Raw genomic sequence first — 19,589 nt, 5'->3', positions numbered from 1 at the left:
CCTCTACAGAAGCTTTTCAGGTGTGGCTCTGAGTGCTAAAAGCCCAGGTAGTCAAAATGAAGGGGTACATTTTGCTCTAGAAGGCCCAGCAGTGACAGACAGAGGGAGGTGGCTGTAGCAAAGCAGGGTCTGTCTGGAGACAAAGTGGAGTCTGAGGATGAGAAGGCCCATGACAGGCAGAGACTCCAGAGCGGGGGGACTAATTACTTGGTCTGGCAAATTGACAGAAAATCCCCAGGGCCTGAGCATGGTGGGGGCGAGGCCCATGGGGCAGTTCGCCTGGTGGGTGTTGGGGGGTGGAGAAGCTGTGAAGCTCTGTGAGTGGATAAGGTCCCTGGCTGAACTGCACCCCCCACCGTGTGTGTGACTCAAACTGTCCCACGTCTCCTTTTCTGTGTCTGTTGCGCTTCCAGCATCTTTCCTCAGGTTCGTTCATCTGGCAAAGACCCCTCCAGGGATCCTGTATCTTCCTTTGTGCAGCTCAGCCGCAGACACTGCCAGGGCTGGAAGGAAATTGCTGCACTTTGGGAGTCAAAGGTGTTGTCTGGGACCATAGAGCAGTTTCACCTGCCAGCCAGAGGCTGGTACCATGGCTTAGCTGGATAAAGCACCTTCCTTGTAAACAGGAGATCCTGGGTTCAACTCTCAATGGTGTCTTATTACAGCCTTCACTCACATTTTCCTATGTATTTCTGGGACACAGAAGAGGCCTCCCCTGGCCACCCATGGAACTGCTGGTTCAGGAAAAGGCTGATTGGGGAGGAGCACCTGATGCCCACATACCCTGACTCTCCATGGCTGCAGGAGCTGTAGAGGTTGCACCCTCAGGCTCTCTAGGTGCTGACACCCCCAGGGAATCACAAGGGCATGTGGTGCTGGCTCTCCTGTCCCAGCAATTGCAGTCAGAGCCCTGCCTTGCCAGTGCCAGTCACAGCAGCCTCTGCACCTGCTCCAGGCTTGTGGTTTCCTTCTTCCCAATGCTCATCCCCAATCAGCCTTTCCCTGAATCAGCAGTTCCATGGGTGGCCAGGGGAGGCCTCTCCTGTGTCCCAGAAGCTGCCAGGCTCTGACTCTTGCCCCCTTTGTGCCCCCGTCTAAATTCTCTTTTAAATTGGTCTTTATGGTCCTGTTCAGGGTGTTTTTCTCCTCAGCAGCGCACAAGAGAGAAGCTGTTGCCACTGGCCCTGCAAGGCAAGATGAGCTTTGCCTGCCCCCCTCAGCCTGACTCCCTACTTTGCCCCATTCCTGCCTCCCTTCCTGGGCTGACCCAGTGGCCGAAAGGGGCTGCGGCTGCTGCTGACAGGGAAGAAGCTGGGAGGCAAGGTGCTGGCAGCAAGAGATTCCAGCTGCCTCTTTGCCCTGGGTCTCAGTGCACCATGCCGGCCACCAGCCACCTTGACCAAACCTCAAACCAGCTGGACGAGCCAGCCCATGTCACAGTGAGTCACTAGTGGCCCTGTCAGAGAAGAGCCATTGGCAGCTGCAGAGACGTCCCTGCTGCTGCCTGAGGCGCCTTTCTAAAAGGGCCATTTGTGAATTGCATTCTGCTCAGCTAGCTGATAATGCTGATAATGGTAAAGTCATGTGTTCAAGCCCCATGCTGGCCACAGAGTTGTTTGCTGTGGACAGGGAAGCAGAAACAGGCAAGAGGCTGAGGCTTTTCAGGAAACAGGCCAGAGAGCTGGTAGGAGGAGGCTCCAGCCTGCACAGACCCAGAGGCTAAAATGGCCTTGGCCTGGCCTGCTTTCCCCAATAGCAGGGAAACTCTTCTCTTCCCTCTGTTGTGGGGCTACTCCTGGGCCTGCTGGCTCAGCTGTTTAGCGCTTGATGCTAATAATGCCCAGGTCACAGGTACAAGCCCCATGCAGACCCCACAACAGCTGAATTAGTTTTGTTTGAGCTGCTCCCCACTAAAAGCGGTGAGAGGGAGCCCTTGGCTGTGGGACCCACTTGTGCCTGTTGCTTAGGGTTAAATAAGATCTTCCCCAGGAGGTTGCCTGTTCCCTTCCCACCTTGCATTGGCTGGGAAACAAATCAAACAAAGGGCAGCAAATGCCAGGCACTGTCATTGTCTGGGCCACATATAAAGTCCCTCTTGGAGCTGTGATCCCAGGAGGAGTCCCTGCAGTCCATGCGGAGGAATGCCGACATTTTTGGCCAAATGGCCAATGGTCTAGCAAAGAAAGGTCATCTCCCTCCTACCCCCACATCCTAGACCAAGTCAGAGCCAAGGTCAAGGAGTCGCAGCAGAGGTATGTGAGGGAGGAACCGCATTACTGTGCATGCTCTCAGAGAGGATGAAGAGCTGTGAGAGGCAGCCCACAGCTGCAGGACCTGTTTGTGCCTGTTTTTTCAGGGTTCAAGTAAAAAGGCTTAGCAAGGAGATTTGATGCTCTCTCTTTACATTGCATTGGCTGGGAATTGAACCCAGGTCAACTGCTTGGAAGGCAGCTATGCTCACCACTATACCACCAATGCCTGCCTATAAAGTTGCTGGGAAAATAAATTAGGGAAACCCACGTCTGCCATGAGGCTAGCCAGAGGTGAGAGGATGCCTGTGTGGTTTGCGTAAAGCAGAACTTCTTGGCCATTAGGCAAAGACCAGAAGTGGTGATGCTGGGATAGTGGCTGCCCTGCACTCTGCGTGGTGTGAGGACCCGGGCGGAAGAGGAGTCCCTGAGGTTGTTGGTTTTGAGAGTAGTGTTTATCAGACTTTGGGCTAAGCTCTAGAGCAGCCAAGGGAGAGGTGGGGAAGTGACTTCTGGATACTCTGTGTGGCTCAGGGATGAGGACCAAGAGCCGTCCTTGTGTTTTTTGCTATAAAGTGTTGTTTCTGGGTCCTTCGCCTAAGATGGAGCACGTCTGCCTTCCGGAGAGCCATGTCACAGGCACAACCCCCAGAGACTCCTCCAGGGACACTTCACAGGCAGAGCCGGACCGAGCCATTCCGGTGCCCCGGGCTGACAGTTCAATTGCGCCCCACGTTGGGGGAGGGCGCATGCGCGGAGCTGGCGGTGGCAGGATGCACGTGCCTGATCCAGCCCGGCTACCACCAGTCGTGCGCAGCCCGAGGCTGCCTGGGGTGGGTAAGCCTGGCCATGCAGGGCCCTGCAGCCATGGGGGGAAAGGCGCTGCTGACCGGTGCAGCAGAGGGTGGCTGCTGGGAGCTACTGCAGCCCGCAATCCGGGAGCCGGGAACACGGCGTCTGATGGCAGCTATAAAGGGCGGCTGCCCAGCTAGCCCAGGCCTTAATCCAGCCCTGGTCACAGGACCAAGCAAGGGGCAGAAACACTGGGCACTGTCAGTGTCTGGGCCAGAGATAAAGACCCTCTTGGAGCTGTGATCCGAGGGGGAGTCTCTGCAGGCCCTGCAGTCCAGGTGGACGAACAACATTTATGAACATAAGAACATCAGAACGGCCGTACTGGGTCAGACCAAAGGTCCGTCTAGCCCAGTGTCCTGTCTGCCGACAGTGGCCAGCACCAGGTGCCCCAGAGAGGGTGGACCGAAGACAATGATCAAGCGATTTGTCTCCTGCCATCCCTCTCCAGCCTCTGACAAACAGAGGCCTGGGACACCATTTTATCCCCTGGCTAATAGCCTTTTATGGACCTAACCTCCATGAAATTATCTAACATATGGCCCAATGGCTGATGGCCTTGCAGAGAAAGGCCACCTCCCCCCTCCTGCATCCTAGACCAAGTCAGACCCAAGGTCAACGAATTGCGGGAGGGGTATGTGAGGGCCTGTGAGGGCAGGTCCCGCTCTGGGGAAGCACCGCAGCACTGTGCATACTGTGAGGAACTGGACCGAATCCTGGGGTGTGGGGAGCCCCTGTCTCCAGGGAGAGTTGTGGAGTCTGGGATGGAGACACCTGGGCAGCAGCGGCTGCAGCTTCAGGATGACAACGCTGATGACCTGCACCACCAGGAGATGCAGGAGGACTCCCAAATGTCTTCAGGCAGCAGGGAGGGAATATCAGGTGAGTGCTGGGAGGTTGCAACTCCCAGGACATGTCGACACTTGCAGTCTCCTTCAGGAGAGGGATGCAAATGGAGACATTCAAAATTGTAAATGAAACCGGGATTTAAATATCCTGCGCTACATTTGCATAATCGTGTCCGGGTGCTGTTTCAAAATACTTTATTTTGAAATAAAAAACACTGTTTAGATGCAGTTATTTGGGGAGAAAACCCTTCTTCCGAAATAACCCTTAAACACTCCCCTCTGGTCTGGACCTAACAGCAGTGTCAGCGTTTGCTAGTCGGGGCTCTGGACAGCACCTGCACAGAGGGAGATGGCAACTGCGGGATGCCCTGGCCAACTGTCCCAATGTCTCACAGCAGAAAAGAAAACAAAAGAGGCAAATGCAAACAGCCCCCTGGCAGCGAGGGAGTCAGCACGTCGGTGGGTGGGGCAGGGAGCTGGGGGCAGAGCTGGGCTCTAACTCACTGGGTGACCTTGGCCCATTTAGTGAACCTCTCCCTGGCTCTATGGCCCTGTCTGTACAGCAGGGACAGCAACACTCACAGGCCCACAGGAGGGGGCTGGTTTGATGCTTCACCCCACGGCCCAGCAAGGAGCCCCCAAGCTCCCCCTGTGCTCAGGGATCCAGGTTCCCCATGTGAATTCTGTGGGGCAGGTGATGTCAGGCCTGGGCACTGGGATTATTTACCAGTTTCCCTGGCCCTGGGGCACTGTTGCACTCAGAGCTGTGATGGCCGAGTGGTTAAGGTGTTGGACTAGAAATCCAATAGGGTTTCCCTGCGCAGGTTCAAATCCTGCTCACAGCGAGGCCTGTGTTTTGGCCACACCCCTAACCAGGGCAACAAGCTGCACAACCCCTGAGCCACTCTCCCCAGTCAATCCCTTTCTGCGCCTTCCGAGAGAGACGTGGGACATGGGGCCTCATCGTGGGTCCCTGAGCTCTAGGGAAACTCTCAGCTCCTGCAGCCTCTGCCCCTTGCCCAGCACCCCATGGCTCAGCCCTACCCCTGGGGGCTGCCCTGCTCCAGTGTGTGATAGTTGTTGAGAGGATGGAGTGTCTGGGGCTGCCTGCAAAGGTCCATCTATTAAGGGCAGAAATGTTGGGGATGTGATTTGGGTCACCCCTCCCCCCGGCCCTGTGTTGGGAGCAAAGGTCTAGAGAAGTATTGTGTGTGTGTGTGTGTGTGTGTGTGTGTTTGTTTGGGGGGGGGAGGGCGCGGGTCTTGTTTCCTGCGCTAGCTCTGCAACTTCCCCCCAAGACCTTGGCCAAAGAATTAGTAACAGAATATTTGTCCAAGTTTATGTACAGAAAAAAACTGACAAGAACTGACAAGTATGTTAATGTTTCTGTGGTGTGGTGGTTATGGTGTTTGCTGTTTGCTTAATATGCACAATGCAAAAGGCTCCTAGTTCAAAGCCAAGCAGAAATGTTGGGAGCTCTGATCTTATTGGGGCTTCCCAGGTAAACACACAGCTCCTGCTGCGATAAGCCCAACAACCGAGTAGCCACAGAACAGCAAGAGGCCCTGTCTTACAAAGCAAGGGAGGGGCCAGTGTGTGTCCATCAAACAGACAGTCCCAGGCTCAGAGGGCCCCCCATCTCTTACACTCCTCAGGCCCAGGGGAGCACATTAGTGCCAGCAACATGCTCATGTGGTGCCATGTTCCAGCCAGGCCAACAGGGAGTATTTCTTGTGGCCTTACCAGATTTCCCCCAAGTGACACTGCAACTCAACTTTCCTCCTGCAGGGCAGCTTGTGATGACAGCTTTAAACAAACCCATCAACTTGAAGTTATTAGCCCCTATCAGCACATGCCAAAGCCTGGGATTGAACCAGGGACCTTTAGATCTTCAGTCTAATGCTCTCCCCACTGAGCTACTTTGGCCGTGATAAGACACCTGTCTGGCCTGTAATTCTCTGTCTGGGACATTGTGTAGCTGGGCCGCATGTCGTCATGCCCTGCCCAGGAAGGTGAGACTGGCCTGTCCACATCGCCCCTCCCCCACAGCCCAGATTCCCTCTAAGCCAGGCCTGGGCAATACAGGCCAGCGGGCTGGATCCAGCCCATGAAGCCACCCAACATGGCAGCAAGAAGCCTCAGGCAGATTCCCTGCTCGCCCTGCCCCCACGCACAGCTGAGAGAAGGGGCTGCTGGGCCCTTTGTGTCTCTCAGCTGTAGAGGAAAAGGCTTCAGGCCTGGTCCCTGCTCCCAGCTTGTTTGTGGCCAATGGGAGCTGCCTGCTTGAAGCCCTGGCCAGTCCCCACAAGCTCTTATTCACCCAGGCTGGCTGGGAGTGAGCCACGTAAGTCTCCCAGCCAGAGCCTGCCTCTGGCACCCCAGCCCCTCCCTTCCCTCAACCCACAGGTACCCCACATAAACCAAACCCTCTGCCCCCATCCTGAACCCTCACCCCTCCCAGATCCTGCACCCCAATCCTCTGCCCCAAGTCACAACCCAACATGCTGCAACCGTTCCTGCACCCCAGTCCTCTGCCCCAAGCTCCTGTCTGCACCAACCTGCAACCCAGAGCCCCCCTGCCCCCGTTAATAGCATGGAAAAGTGCAGCCCTGGGAGCAGTTCCCCATGAAAACTCATTGCCCACCCCTGCTCTAAGCTGTGCAGCAGCCCAGCGCCACAGCTGCCATGTCTCCCCAGAGCCCTTAGGCTGGCACTGGGGAGGCCTGAATCCAGGCAGTGCCCAGCGGAACCCAGCAGGGGCAGAGGGTACTTGGGGTGGGGCCGGGGGCTGTTCTGAAAGGCTGCTGGCGCCGTTAGACCCGTTTGTTCTTCCCTGTCTCACCCCAGCGCTGAGCAACACTCAGTGTCGGTCTGAGCATCCGTCCTGCTCTGGGACGTGTCTCTGTGGCAGGAACCTGCCCAGGCGGCTCTCGCAGTGAGGCCCCTCCCTGGCAGCACCAGAGGACTCTTAACAGCAGCTGTGTTGACGTGCCCTGAGTGCTGAGTCAAGGGGGAGGCAGGACCAGGGTGTCACATTACCGAATTGGAGGGAAGCAGCCAGATCGCTGCTGCACCCCTAGGTGGGGGTGCTGGCCCCAGAAATTGGTATGAAAGGGAGCCATGTGGGGTATTGAATGGGAGCTTATTGTTTGTTGATCTTATGTACGCTATTTATGTGAGTGTATAATGTCTATGTGTGTAGGTAGGAATCTGTAATCTGTGTGGAAGCTGAATATTTCTGTGAATGTGGTTAAGCATGGCTATGGACAGGCTAAGTAACAAAGCCCTGTGGAACAATGGCTCTCAATAGGCTATGGACACACCCAAAGAATGGGATTTGTCACCTGAGGGCAGCCAGCAGGGAACATAGAGATTGGCCTCTGACCAGGTGACTTGCTGCATACAAGAAGAGGCCAGGAAGGAGGTATAAAGAGGCCATGCGGTCAATGCCATTTTGTTCTCAGCTCAGCACTTCATCCCAGAGGCAGCACTGCAGGGATTGAAGAGCCCGGAAGACCTGTGAACCCATCCTGATCGTAGGATGTGCAATAAGAACTTTTAAACCAGCAGCTGCAACATCTCTGCTAGAGCCTGCATTGAGAACTGGGAGATTCGGTGCATGTAACGTACTGTACTTTAATAACCTTACTCTCAGGCTTTTCTTTCTTGTAATAATAAACCTTTAGATATAGATTCTAAAGGATTGGCCCAGCGTGATTTGTGGGTAAGGTCCAGAGGGTAAATTGACCAGGGATCTGTGGCTGGTTTCTTGGAACCGGACAGAACTTGTTCGGGGTAGGTGGGATTGGGTGCTAGGACCCCCCACCTGTGTATAGGCCCGGGGCCATCTGGGGCACGGATATTGCTGGGGTGTTGGAGGGGTTTTGCTCGGGAGGCTTCAGGCAGGCTGCTGAAGCACTCTGTGAGACTGGTTTGTGGCCTGTTTGGAGAGGTCGCCAGTCAGGGGGACTGTAAGGAGCCCCGGATTTGAGCAATTCGCCCTGAGTGGATGCCCTCAGCTGTGCCCAGACACAGCCTGGTCCGTCACAGTGGCGCAGCGAGCAGGGTCCACAGATCTTGGTCAATTGAGCTTTGGGATCAGGACCCGCAGTGAGCCTGTGGGTGAGGGCCCATCTGATGCCTCAGAGGTAAGGCTGGAATCAGAACCGGGGCAGGAAGAGCCCAGAAGTCAGGGAAATGTTTCTCTGGGGCAGTCTGGAGTGGCTGGCCAGAGTGAAGTCTTAGTTGAGGAGTTGGTGGCTGGTGAGGTTTGTGGAATTGAACCTGCACAAGCTGAAATTGAGTTGTGTGAAGCACAGTGTGTGCAAGCTGGCAATTTGGCTGGTGGAAGTAGCAGTGGGGCAGTAAAGGAAGCTGTCTCAGTGTCTAGCTGTATGCCTGAGATTAGCCAGGGGTGTTGGGACAAGGGAGAAACTGTCTCTGGTTGTCTGGCTGTGTGTGGGGAAGAGTTTCTTCCTTTGTCTGAGGAAGGTGCCCCACAGCCTGTGAAGGCTGAGAGCAGTGTTGTTGTCCCAGAGTTGGGTCTGGATATGGCTAAGGCCCAGGAAGGGGGTGGCCCAAGGTTTGTGTCTGCTGGGGAGAGGGATGAGGTGACTCAGGTAGAGTCAGTCAGTGTTTTGCCAGAATCCCAGAGACCAGACAGTGGTGACCCTGATATTGTGCCTGATGCTGCTGTGTTGCTGGAAGAGGGGGGAGCAACTCTGTGGGATCACGGTTACCCCTTAGCCCAGGCACAAGGAGAGATTGAGGGCATGTTAACGCTGGAGCCTAATGATGGTGTGGAAGTTTACAGCCATCTAGAGAGTTGCACGGGGAGTGAAGGTGCTTCTGACCCTGTCTCTTGTGGGTCTGTCTGTGTGCCTGAGAGGGGATTATCTGTGAATCCACCTGAGGGGCCAGAGATAACTCAGGGAGTAAGGGAATTGTGGGAGGAGTTGGTTGTGGCTCAGCAGGGTAATGCTGCTGTGGAGCCAGAGGAAGGTAAACTGTTTCCTAAGGAAGCTCATAGGGAAGAGAGTCCTGGCAGTGCTTGTAGAGAGCAGTTTGCAGTAACTGAGAGAGGTGACAGGGCCTTGCTGGGAGAAGGTATTCAGGAGAAAGCTCTGCCTGTAAAAGGCAGCAGCTTCTTGTGTGAGGCACTTGTTGCAGTGCCTGACAGACAGAACTTGTCTGTTAACAGTGACTCCAATAACTTGGGTTATGGGAAACCCTGTGTGGATGGTGGTGGAGAAGTCTCAGAGGGACTGAGGATTGTTCCAGATGAGGCAGGAACATCCAGAGAACTGGAGCAGGCTGCTAACCCAGTGACTGTGTGTGACCAGCTTGCTGGGAAGTCAGTGTGTGTGGGACAGGATTGTTCCCAGGTGAAGGAGGAGAGTGGGAACTTAGTGTCTCAGATTCAGGAGAAGGGCTGGGTAGCCAAGTATGCAGAGCAGAACAGCTGTGTGGTCACTCTCCCTAGGATGCAGGAGATGGCGATTAGGCTCCCATCTCTGGACACGGTGGACACTCATACTCAATCAGGGAGGTTGATATCTGGTTCCATGTGGAAACAGAGGTTAGAGAGGGACAGAGGAGAGACTTGGGAGTCTACAGCTTACTGCTGTTACCCCACTGAGTGGGGGAAGGGGGAGAATTCCAGGGCCATTGTGAGCCAGGGAGTCACGCCCAGCCAGCCCTTTGTCTTGGTCTGGCCAGAGGTTTCAGGCCTGGAGCCCAGAGGACAAGGGGGAGGGGCAGGACTTGCTTTGACATAGAAGATTTGCAGGTTGAACCTGAAGGGAAAAAACTGCAATGGTGTGGGGCCAGAGAAGGGGCATGATGGGGAATGTCAATATACACCTGATATAGGATTGTTTTTGTTACTGATGTTAATTCTTGTAACCAATGGATTATTGTTGCAGAGAATTGTAACGGTATACAGTGTGCATGAGCTTATGAAAATACCATGTAATCTGTCTGGAGATGTACCAAACGACAGACGGTATGTAAGGGAACATTGTAATGTTGCTATTTCGTGGTTAACACTTGTAACTGGTCTTGGAACTTCTTACAGGACAAAAAGGGTTCCAGCCAGAAGGTCCTGTGTAAGAAGGAAACTGAGGCACACCACCATTTTGACGGGGGAGGCCTGTGATGCCCTCAGTGATGTTACTGGCATCACTTCCTGCATCAATTTTGCGTTGGGGGTGTCACGTTGCTGAATTGGAGGGAAGCAGCCAGATCGCTGCTGCACCCCTAGGTGGGGGTGTTGGCCCCAGAAATTGGTGTGGGGGGAGCCATGTGGGGTATTGAATGGGAGATTATTGTTTGTTGATCTTATGTACGCTATTTATGTGAGTGTATAATGTCTGTGTGTGTAGGTAGGAATCTGTAATCTGTGTGGAAGCTGAATATTTCTGCGAATGTGGTTAAGCATGGCTATGGACAGGCTGAGTAGCAAAGCCCTGTGGAACAATGGCTCTCAATAGGCTATGGACACACCCAAAGAATGGGATTTGTCACCTGAGGGCAGCCAGCAGGAAATATAGAGATTGGCCTCTGACCAGGTGACTTGCTGCAGACTAGAAGAGGCCAGGAAGGAGTATAAAGAGGCCATGTGGTCGATGCCATTTTGTTCTCAGCTCAGCACTTCATCCCAGAGGCAGCACTGCAGGGATTGAAGAGCCTGGAAGACCTGTGGACCCATCCTGATCGTAGGATGTGCAATAAGAACTTTTAAACCAGCAGCTGCAACATCTCTGCTAGAGCCTGCATCGAGGACTGGGAGATTCGGTGCATGTAACGTACTGTACTTTAATAACCTTACTCTCATGCTTTTCTTTCTTGTAATAATAAACCTTTAGTTTTAGATTCTAAAGGATTGGCCCAGCGTGATTTGTGGGTAAGATCCAGAGGGTAAATTGACCAGGGATCTGTGGCTGGTTTCTTGGAACCGGACAGGACTTGTTCGGGGTAGGTGGGATTGGGTGCTAGGACCCCCCACCTGTGTATAGGCCCGGGGCCATCTGGGGCACAGATATTGCTGGGGTGTCGGAGGGGTTTTGCTCGGGAGACTTCAGGCAGGCAGCTGAAGCGCTCTGTGAGACTGGTTTGTGGCCTGTGTGGAGAGGTTGCCAGTCGGGGGCTGTAAGGAACCCCGGATTTGAGCAATTCGCCCTGAGCGGATGCCCTTAGCTGTGCCCAGACACGGCCCGGTCTGTCACAGCCCCCAAGCTTCCCCCTGTGTTTTGGGAGCCAGGTTTGCCCTTTGAATTCTGTGGGGCAGGTGATGTCAGGCCAGGTACTGGGATTATTTACCAGTTTCCCTGGCCCTGGGGCGCTGGGAACTTCACAGCTGTGGTGGCCGAGTGGTTAAGGTGTTGGACTAGAAATCCAATAGGGTTTCCCTGCGCAGGTTCAAATCCTGCTCACAGCGAGGCTAGAGTTTTGGCCGCAGCCCTAACCAGAGCAACAAGCTGCACAAACCCTGGGCCACTCTCCCTGTCCCCAGTCAATCCCTTTCTGCGCCTTCTGAGAGACACACGGGGCATGGTGCCTCATTATGGGTCCCTGAGCTCTAGGGAAACTCTCAGCTCCGGCAGCCTCTGCCCCTTGCCCAGCACCCCATGGGTCAGCCCTACCCCTGGGGGCTGCCCTGCTCCAGTGTGTGATAGGAGTTGAGTGAGAGGATGGAGCGTCTGGGCCTGCCCGCAAAGATCCATCGATGAAGGGCAGAAATGCTGGGGATATGATGTGGGTCACTCCTCTCCCGGCACACAGCCCCCCCCTCCCTTCCCTGTGTTGGGAGCAAAGGGTCTAGAGAAGTATTGTTGGGGGGAAGGGGGTCTTGTTCCCTGCTCTTGCTCTGCCTTGGCCAAAGAATTAGTAACAGAATAATTGTCCAAGTGTCCAAAGTTTGTCTACTGTCAAGCCCGGGGGGGGGGGGGGGGGTGGTTATCCTGTTTGCTTAATGTGAAAAGGCCCCTTCTTCAAAGCAGAAACTCAGAACAGGAAAGGGGGTTCTGCTCTGATTTGTGGCTCCCCAGGTAAACACAGCTCCTGCTGCTTGGGGATAGGGATAAACCCAACTCCCAGGCTGAGTAAACCAAGGAACAGTCCTAGAAAGCCAGGGGCCAGTGTGTCTCCCAGACAGACAGCCCCAGGCTGGGAGGACAGAGCTGCCTGACATCTCTAGTGCTGCAGGGGGGTGGGAGGGGGGAGAGCAGGCACATTGGTGCTAACAACCTGCTAATGTGGTACCATCTTTCAGCCAGGTCAACAGGGAGTGTTTCTTGTGGGGTCAGCTGATTTCCCCCCCCAGCTTAACCCTTGTACCTGCCCCCTGGCAGAACAGAGCCCCAGGTTGCAGCTCAGCTTTTCTCCTACAGGGCAGCTTGTGATGACAGCTCTAAGCAAACCCCTGAACTTGAAGTTATTAGCCACTATTAGCACACACGAAAGCCTGGGATTAAACCAGGAACCCTCAGAGCTTCAGTCTAACACTCTCCCAACTGAGCTACTCTGGCTGTGATAAGTGGCTTGTCTGGCCTGTAATTCTCTGTCCAGGATGTTTGGCAGTGGGGCCGCATGTCGTTAAAGCACTTCCGGAAAATCATGCCAATCTAGACGCAGCCTGGGTGAAGGGCGGGGAGATTTTCCCCACCAGGTCTTTGTCCCTCGGAATCCCTGGGGACGCTGGGTTTTGTCTTGTTTGGTTTCCCTTTTTCCCTCCTCACTGGGGGGAGCGGGCGACTCTCTCGCCCTCGCGGCAGGAAGTCCTGGCACAGAGATGGGACGGGCAGATGCTCTGAGAGTGAGTCCCTGGGCTGTCTGGAGAGAGAACTTTCACCCTTCCAGCTGCCCAAGTATCACCAGGATGGCCGAGTGGTTAAGGCATTGGACTTAAGATCTAATAGATGTTTGTCTGCATGGGTTCAAACCCCACTCCTGGTAGTTTCCCATTTTGGAGAGACATCAATCTGGATGGTGCTTTGTCCTGCTGTGAGGCAGGGGACTGGACTTCATCTCCAAAAGTCCCTTTGGCTATGTCTGCACTGGCGGTATCTTGCGCAAGGGTTCTTATGCAAGAACACGTCCACCCTGGCATGTGTGAGCTGTGGTGAGCTGTGCTTTTGAGCAAGAACATCCATGGCAGTGTGGACGCTCTGATGGCCATCTTAGCCATAGAGCTTTCTTGCACAAGAAACACCTGTCCCATGTCCACACTGCCCTTTTATGCAAGAAGCCCTCTCTTACCACGCTTTACTGTAAAACTTCTTGGCTACGTCTAGACTACATCCCTTTTTCAGAAAAGGGATGTAAATTAGATGTATCGCAATTGCTAATGGCTGCCATTTTTTTTGTCGGAGAAAAGCGCCAGTCTAGACGCTGACCTTTTGAAAAATAAAGCCTTTCCCGAAAGATCCCTTATCCCTCTTGAAATGAGGCACTTCCAGGGTGGGTCCTGGACTGTGAGGCTGCAATGACCTGATCCCAGGCAAGGTACCACTAAGAAGTCTCAGCCCCAGCCCTGCCTCCTCCCTTTTCAGCCTAACCTATTTAGCTGTCTCTTTCTGCACCAGAGAGCAGGGCATAGAAACTGCTTTGGGGAGTATCAAAGGGAACTGCAATAAGAGAAGACCCACTGTTTCTGAACCAGAGACCTTTCACAGGTTGGGCAAATGTGATAACCACTACACACAGAAACACACATCCCAGTGTCTTCTGCTGCTGTACTTAAACTTGGGCAAATATTCGGTTGCTAACCCTTTGGCCAACAGAGATTGCTGCAGGGCAAAGGAATTCCCTGTTGTCAGTTTTGTGGCCTCAGGATGGGACCAAACTGAAGGAGGCCGGGCCCCAGCCTGTGGACTCCAACCGAACCCCTGAGAGGCTGCTGTACCTGGCAGTGGCAAGGCAGGGCTCTGACTGCAATTGCTGGGACAGGGGAACCAGCGCCATGTGCCTTTGTGATTCCCTGGGGGTGTCAGTGCCCAGAGACCCTGCGAGTGCAACCTCTGCAGCTCCTGCAACCGTGGAGAGTGACTCTCGTTCCCTCCTCCCTTGGGATGGGCAATGGCAACAAGTGGAGGAGCTGGGAGAGAAGTCCCAGAGAGCAGCCCCGTGACTAAGCTGGCCAAGCAGCTGCTGGGTGTGGGGGAGGTGAGGGAGGCAGCCCCCAGTGGTGCCTGGCCAATGTGTCTGCTCTCCCTGCCATCCCTCCCTACGTAGCTGGAGTTGGCCATGTCCCCACAGCGGGAAGCCAAAGGGGGCAAAGAGCAGAAGTGCTGGAAGCTGGTGGAGGTGGCCTCTGGGTTTGATTTAGTGAGTCTTAGTTGGACTTGCTAAATCAAAAGCTGTAAGATTGATTGTGGCCATTCCTCCCCAGCTGGACGTGGTTCTTGTTCTTTTGGAGGACACGGCCAAAGGAGAGTAAGGACGAGCCAATGGGCATCCAGATCAGATCACACCCTTGTTGAATGGATGGAAACAGAAACCAGACACACACACAGAGCCGGTTTGAATTGGTTCCAGCTGAGGGACGGGTTTGTCTGGTTTATGTGCATTGGCACTAGAGCACGATAGGGGTTTGTGGTCATTTGAAGAATCCCTGTTCAATAGAAATCCAAAGTCTGACACAGCTGGAGATGTAAAAGTTTCATTTCAATTGATGAGCTTTTTAAGGGGGCACTTGTTACACCCCCAGAGCAACCATGTGTTTGCATCCAGTGTTGGGAATGGAGCAGGAAACGAGGCTTTTGTGTGACTCACATCCCAGGTGGAAGGGACCCTCACTGACCCCAGAGTGTGACTGGTCCTAACAAGGGATTTGCCCTGAAAGCAGCAGAGCTGGGGCAGGATAGAGAGTCCTGGGAGATGAAGCAGCTGGAGGGAGCCAGGAGAGCAGAGGCCAGCCTGAGAGCTGAGAGTCAGAGGTGCCCACTGCACTTTCACACCACTGGTCCCATGGTGTAAGGGGCAGCACTCAGGTCTCTGAATCCTGCAATCTGAGTTCAAATCTCAGTGGCGCCTGCTGGGGCTCAGCTGGTTGTTACAAGGTTCAGGTGCTTCAGCTTCCATGCACTGAGGTTCAGTAAAGAGAGTTTTGTTCCTCTTGCTGGGTGTCTGAGGCCACTGGAGCTCCATCTCCAGACAGAGCAGGCGGGTGGGAGGGGGGGGGGTCTGATGCCCCTTCTTGCGCAAGGAAAACCCTCTTGCGCAATGCTGTTCTTCCTGAAAAATAATAGGTGTAACAGCATTGCCCTAGAGGCTTTTCTTGCGCAAGAACAGGCAGTGTAGATGCTCCTTCTTGCTCAAGAGCCTCTTCTGAGCTCAGGGGCCAGGTGGGTGACCTGCCCTGCAGCTGTAATGGCATCAGACCCCTCCCACCCGTAACAACCAGCTGAGCCCCAGCAGGTCCCACTGAGACTTGAACTCAGATTGCAGGATTCAGAGCCCTGAGTGCTGCCCCTTACACCATGGGACCTATGAGGTGAAAGTGCAGTGGGCACCTCTGACTCCCAGCTCTCAGCTCTCAGGCTGGCCTCTGCTCTCCTGGCTCCCTCCAGCTGCTTCATCTCCCAGGACTCCCTGTGCTGCCCCAGCTCTGCTGCTTTCAGGGCAAATCCCTTGTTAGGACCAGTCACACTCTGGGGGTCAGTGAGGGTCCCTCCCACCTGAGATGTGTCTCCAGACAGACCCTGCTCTGCTAAAGCAAAATGCTTCCCTTCATTCTGACTTTGTACACCTGGGTTTTTAGCACTCAGAGCTGCACCTAACACCAGCATTGGCTAGTGAGGGGTCTGAACAGCTTCTGTAGAGAGAGAGAACCACTGTGGAGCATCCTTGCCAACAGTCTCAGAAAGCAGAGGAATGTAAATTCTTTGTCAATGAGAGGAATGAGAGGAAACTGTCACCCCAGGTGGGACAGTGCCAGAGACAGAAATTCACCTTCTAAATGTTCCTTCTTCAACTTTTAGCTCCTGATTTAATCCCTTTGAAGAAGCCAGATACACAGAAAGGGCTGATCACACCCCTCCGAAAATCAGCTTTCCATGGGTATCTATAGCTGGCTCCGAGTCATGAGCCTTGACGTCTCGTCTCCCTCCCGAAACCAGGGAAGTGTCTCCCACCACTGCAGCCTCCTGAGGCTCTATGGCTTTGTCTGTACAGCAGGGACAGCAACACTCACAGCCCCACAGGAGGACCCCTGGCCTAGCAATGTGGCCCCCTGAGCAGCCTCTGATGTTCCCTGCTTGAGCCCCAGAACCAGCCCTGAGTGAGTGGGGCAGAGAGAGCAGCTCACACATGCCAAGGTGCTGGCCAGGGGCAGGACATGAGCCTGCAAGGCAGCAGTGACATCACAAGGGCCTTGTGCAGCACCTCAGCTCATTGGCTGGGAGGCAGTGACCTCACAGAGGGACCATGGCAACAGCCAAGTGGGACAGGCTGCAGGGCTGGGGCATCTCAGAGACCCCCATGGCCTGGCTGCCTGGAATCTCCTTTGTGAGGTTTCCCCTTGAGGGCAGAAGGGATTGAGGGTCCCAGCTGGGAGTGTCTCTGCGGAGATTTCCCCTTTCCCCAGGCTGCAGTGGGAGGGGCTGGGGCAGGCAGGGATACAGGAGGGGCTGGCACTGAACCTCTGGGAGAGGCAAGAGAAAGGGCTGCAAACACCCAATGAGGAGGGGATTCAAACCCCTGCATGCAGAGCACAATGGATTAGCAGTCCATCGCCTTAACCACTCGGCCACCTCACCAGAGCTGTTAGGGTTTGTTTCAAATCACCTGAAGTCAGCTCTTCAGGGAACCTTTCTGCCACTTGCTGACTGGCCAAGGACACCCAGGGTGGGAAGGTTTTGGCTTTTCACAATGTTCCCTGGTTTGTTGTACGAAGCTCAGTGCTGGTAACAAACCCAAACACCCCCTGGCTACATCTACCCTGCAGACTTCTTGCTCAAGAACTGTTTTGTGCAAGAGTTCTTGTGCAAAAGGTCTTGCGCAACAGTGTCTCTGCACTGCCATGTGCTGTTGCACAAGAGAAGTGCTTTTCTGCAAGAGCGCACATGGTAGTATGGACGCTCTCCTGCGCAGGAAAGCTCTGACGGGCATTTTAGATATCGGGCTTTCTTGAGCAAGAAACCCCTGTTGCCCATCCACACTGCCTCCTTGTGGACGAGTTCTTGCACAAGAGGACTTATTCCTCACAGGGAGAGGAATAATTCTTGCGCAAGAAGCCCTGCTGTCTGGTGCTGCACTATAAATTTACTTGCGCAAGAACCTGCCTGCAGTGTAGACGCTCTGCAAGTTTTTACACAAGAGCAGTTGCTCTTACACAAAAAGCCTGCAGTGTAGACGTAGTCCTGCAGTGTAGACACAGCCTGAGAGAGACAAGGAAAGGAAGTGGCCGGAGCCTCCCCCCAGCAGGCTGGCCCTCAACAGGATGGGCACGTCTACACAGCACCCCCACCTCGAAGTGAGCTGTGCAGTGTGAGCGGGCTGCCGGGGCCCCCAGGGGAAGGTCTGTGGGGAGTTTCCAAGGCAACAATAACAACAAAGTTTCATAATCTACACTCATGTGACTGTGATTTATTCCTCCACTAGCAAGTGTCTCTGAAGGGATGAGAAATGCAGGGCCCAGGTGCAGGGAGCCGGGTCACATTCTCCTGCCTGAGTCTCAGTCCTGGCTGAAGCCTGGCTACAGAGAGACGAGGCCAATGCAAACAGTCCCATGGCAGCGAGGGAGTCAGTACGTGGGTGGAGGGAGCAGGGAGCTGGGGGCAGAGTTCAGCTCTAACTCACTAGGGGTGCGTCCCATAGTTCAAAATAATCAATGCGCCTATTTTGAAATAGCTTATTTTGTAATTTGGGGCTGGCTACACAGCACTTACTTTGAAATAAATCACTATTCCAAAACATCCCTCCCTCGTCCTGCCATGCAGGGACGTCGGAATAGCGAGCCCGTTATGGTTTGAAACAAGGGGCTTGCTCTTGAGACGTGTCTGTGTGATATGAGCACCACGTCCTAATCCTCCGAGCCAGCCGGCCCACGGGTGTCAGTCTCACAAGTGACCCTTTCAGAATGGAGCCTTGGGCAGTGGCAGCGATGTTGTGGGCTCCGGAACAAGGTAGGGGAGGTAGCAAAAGGTTTTTTTAGGCAGGGGAATTAGCTCAAGAGGTAGAGCGCTTGCTTAGCATGCGAGAGGCAGTGGGATCCATGGCCATGTTCTCCAACTGTAGCTCAGTTCTTATCCCTTATTTTCACTGTTGGGGGCTCAGTGGCCCCCTCCCTCTTCCTACCTGCTCTCCCAAAAGAGACAGACCTGGCTCCCCTTTCTTTTCCCCCAGCAATTGCCGTGCTGCAAAGCAGAGAGTGGAGATAACAAACTGAGCAGTCCCTCAAGCTTTGTGGTACAATGGAAAGCATGCTGGGCATTTATGCTGTAGTGGCTAGTGTGAACCCAACTAGACAGTCAAAGGTTGTGGGTTCAAGTCCCACCAGTGTTACTTTAGCTGCTTTCTCATTACCAGGCAATCCTTAATGCTGAAATTGGGGTGGGCTTCAGTCCAGGTAGTTCCCAGCAGACCCCAGTGAGGGTGGAGGGAAGGGCTGGTTCTTGGGTTGTTGGCTGAGGGTTGATCTGAAAGGCTGCAGGTACCATGTCCTGCCCAGGAAGGCAAGACTGGCCTTTCCACAGCGCCCCTCCCCCAGAGCCAAGGTTCCCTCTAAGCCAGGCCTGGGCAATACAGGCCAGCGGGCTGTATCTAGCCCATCAAGACACTCCCTGCTTGCCCCAACCCCGCAAGCTGCTGAGAACAGGGACTGCTGGGCAGTTAGTGTCCCTGTTCCCAGCACAATCCCATTGGCTGGTTTCTGGCCATATGAAGCGTCATCCCCCCTCCACTCAGGGTCTTATTCATCGACCCAGATGGCCCCTGCAGCTTGTGTGGGGACAAGGCAGACAGGCTGCCTGAGAAATGTGCTGGGCTGCTGGCCGGGAGTGAGCCAGGTAAGTCTCCCAGCCAGAGCCTGACTGAAACCCCAGCCCCTCCCTTCCCTCAACCCCCGGGTACCGCACGTAAACCAAACCCTCTCCCCCCACCTGAACCCACACCCCTCCCAGATCCTGCACCCCAATCCTCTGCCCCAAGTCACAACCCAACACCCTGCAACCGTTCCTGCACCCCAGTCCTCTGCCCCAGGCTCCTGTCTGCACCCAGCCTCCATCCCAGACCCCCACCTCCTCCGATAATAGCATGGAAAAGTGCAGGCTTGGGAGTGGTTCCCCATCAAAAGTCATTGCCCACCCCTGCCTAAACTGTGCAGCAGCCCAGCCTCAAAGCTGCTTACTGATCCCTTCCCAGCCAGGGGCTCTGGACTCTGCCCCTGGAGCTGCCCTGTCTTCTCCAGAGCCCTTAGGCTGGCACCGGGGAGGCCTGAGTCCAGGCAGTGTCCAGTGGAGCCCAGCAGAGGCAGAGGGAAGGGCTGGTACTTGGGGTGGGGCCAGAGGCTGTTCTGAAAGGCTGCAGGCGCCGTTAGACCCTTTTGTCCTTCCCTGTCTCACCCCAGCGCTGAGCAACACTCAGTGTCGGTCTGAGCATCCGTCCTGCTCTGGGGCGTCTCTCTGTGGCAGGAACCTGC

At 54.6% G+C, this 19,589-nt stretch overlaps 6 non-coding genes across 6 annotated transcripts; 3 read left to right on the top strand and 3 right to left on the bottom strand.

The window, feature by feature from the left end:
• Positions 1-2,406: 2,406 nt before the first annotated feature.
• TRNAG-UCC (transfer RNA glycine (anticodon UCC)) lies at positions 2,407-2,478 on the bottom strand. Its single transcript has one exon. It is a non-coding gene; the product is annotated as a tRNA-Gly (tRNA).
• Positions 2,479-4,712: 2,234 nt separating this feature from the next.
• On the top strand, positions 4,713-4,794 carry TRNAS-CGA (transfer RNA serine (anticodon CGA)). The gene has a single exon. It is a non-coding gene; the product is annotated as a tRNA-Ser (tRNA).
• A 1,008-nt stretch (positions 4,795-5,802) lies between these two features.
• On the bottom strand, positions 5,803-5,875 carry TRNAF-GAA (transfer RNA phenylalanine (anticodon GAA)). Its single transcript has one exon. It is a non-coding gene; the product is annotated as a tRNA-Phe (tRNA).
• A 5,430-nt stretch (positions 5,876-11,305) lies between these two features.
• Positions 11,306-11,387, top strand: TRNAS-AGA (transfer RNA serine (anticodon AGA)). Its single transcript has one exon. It is a non-coding gene; the product is annotated as a tRNA-Ser (tRNA).
• A 1,434-nt stretch (positions 11,388-12,821) lies between these two features.
• TRNAL-UAA (transfer RNA leucine (anticodon UAA)) lies at positions 12,822-12,904 on the top strand. The gene has a single exon. It is a non-coding gene; the product is annotated as a tRNA-Leu (tRNA).
• A 3,721-nt stretch (positions 12,905-16,625) lies between these two features.
• Positions 16,626-16,707, bottom strand: TRNAS-GCU (transfer RNA serine (anticodon GCU)). The gene has a single exon. It is a non-coding gene; the product is annotated as a tRNA-Ser (tRNA).
• Positions 16,708-19,589: the final 2,882 nt, after the last annotated feature.

This window comes from Pelodiscus sinensis, chromosome 19 (assembly GCF_052426305.1).
Source record: "Pelodiscus sinensis isolate ZL-2025 chromosome 19, ASM5242630v1, whole genome shotgun sequence".
In the NCBI taxonomy this organism is placed as follows: domain Eukaryota; kingdom Metazoa; phylum Chordata; order Testudines; family Trionychidae; genus Pelodiscus; species Pelodiscus sinensis.
The sequence above is the reverse complement of the archived record's forward strand: the minus strand, read 5'-3'. Positions and strand labels throughout refer to the sequence as shown.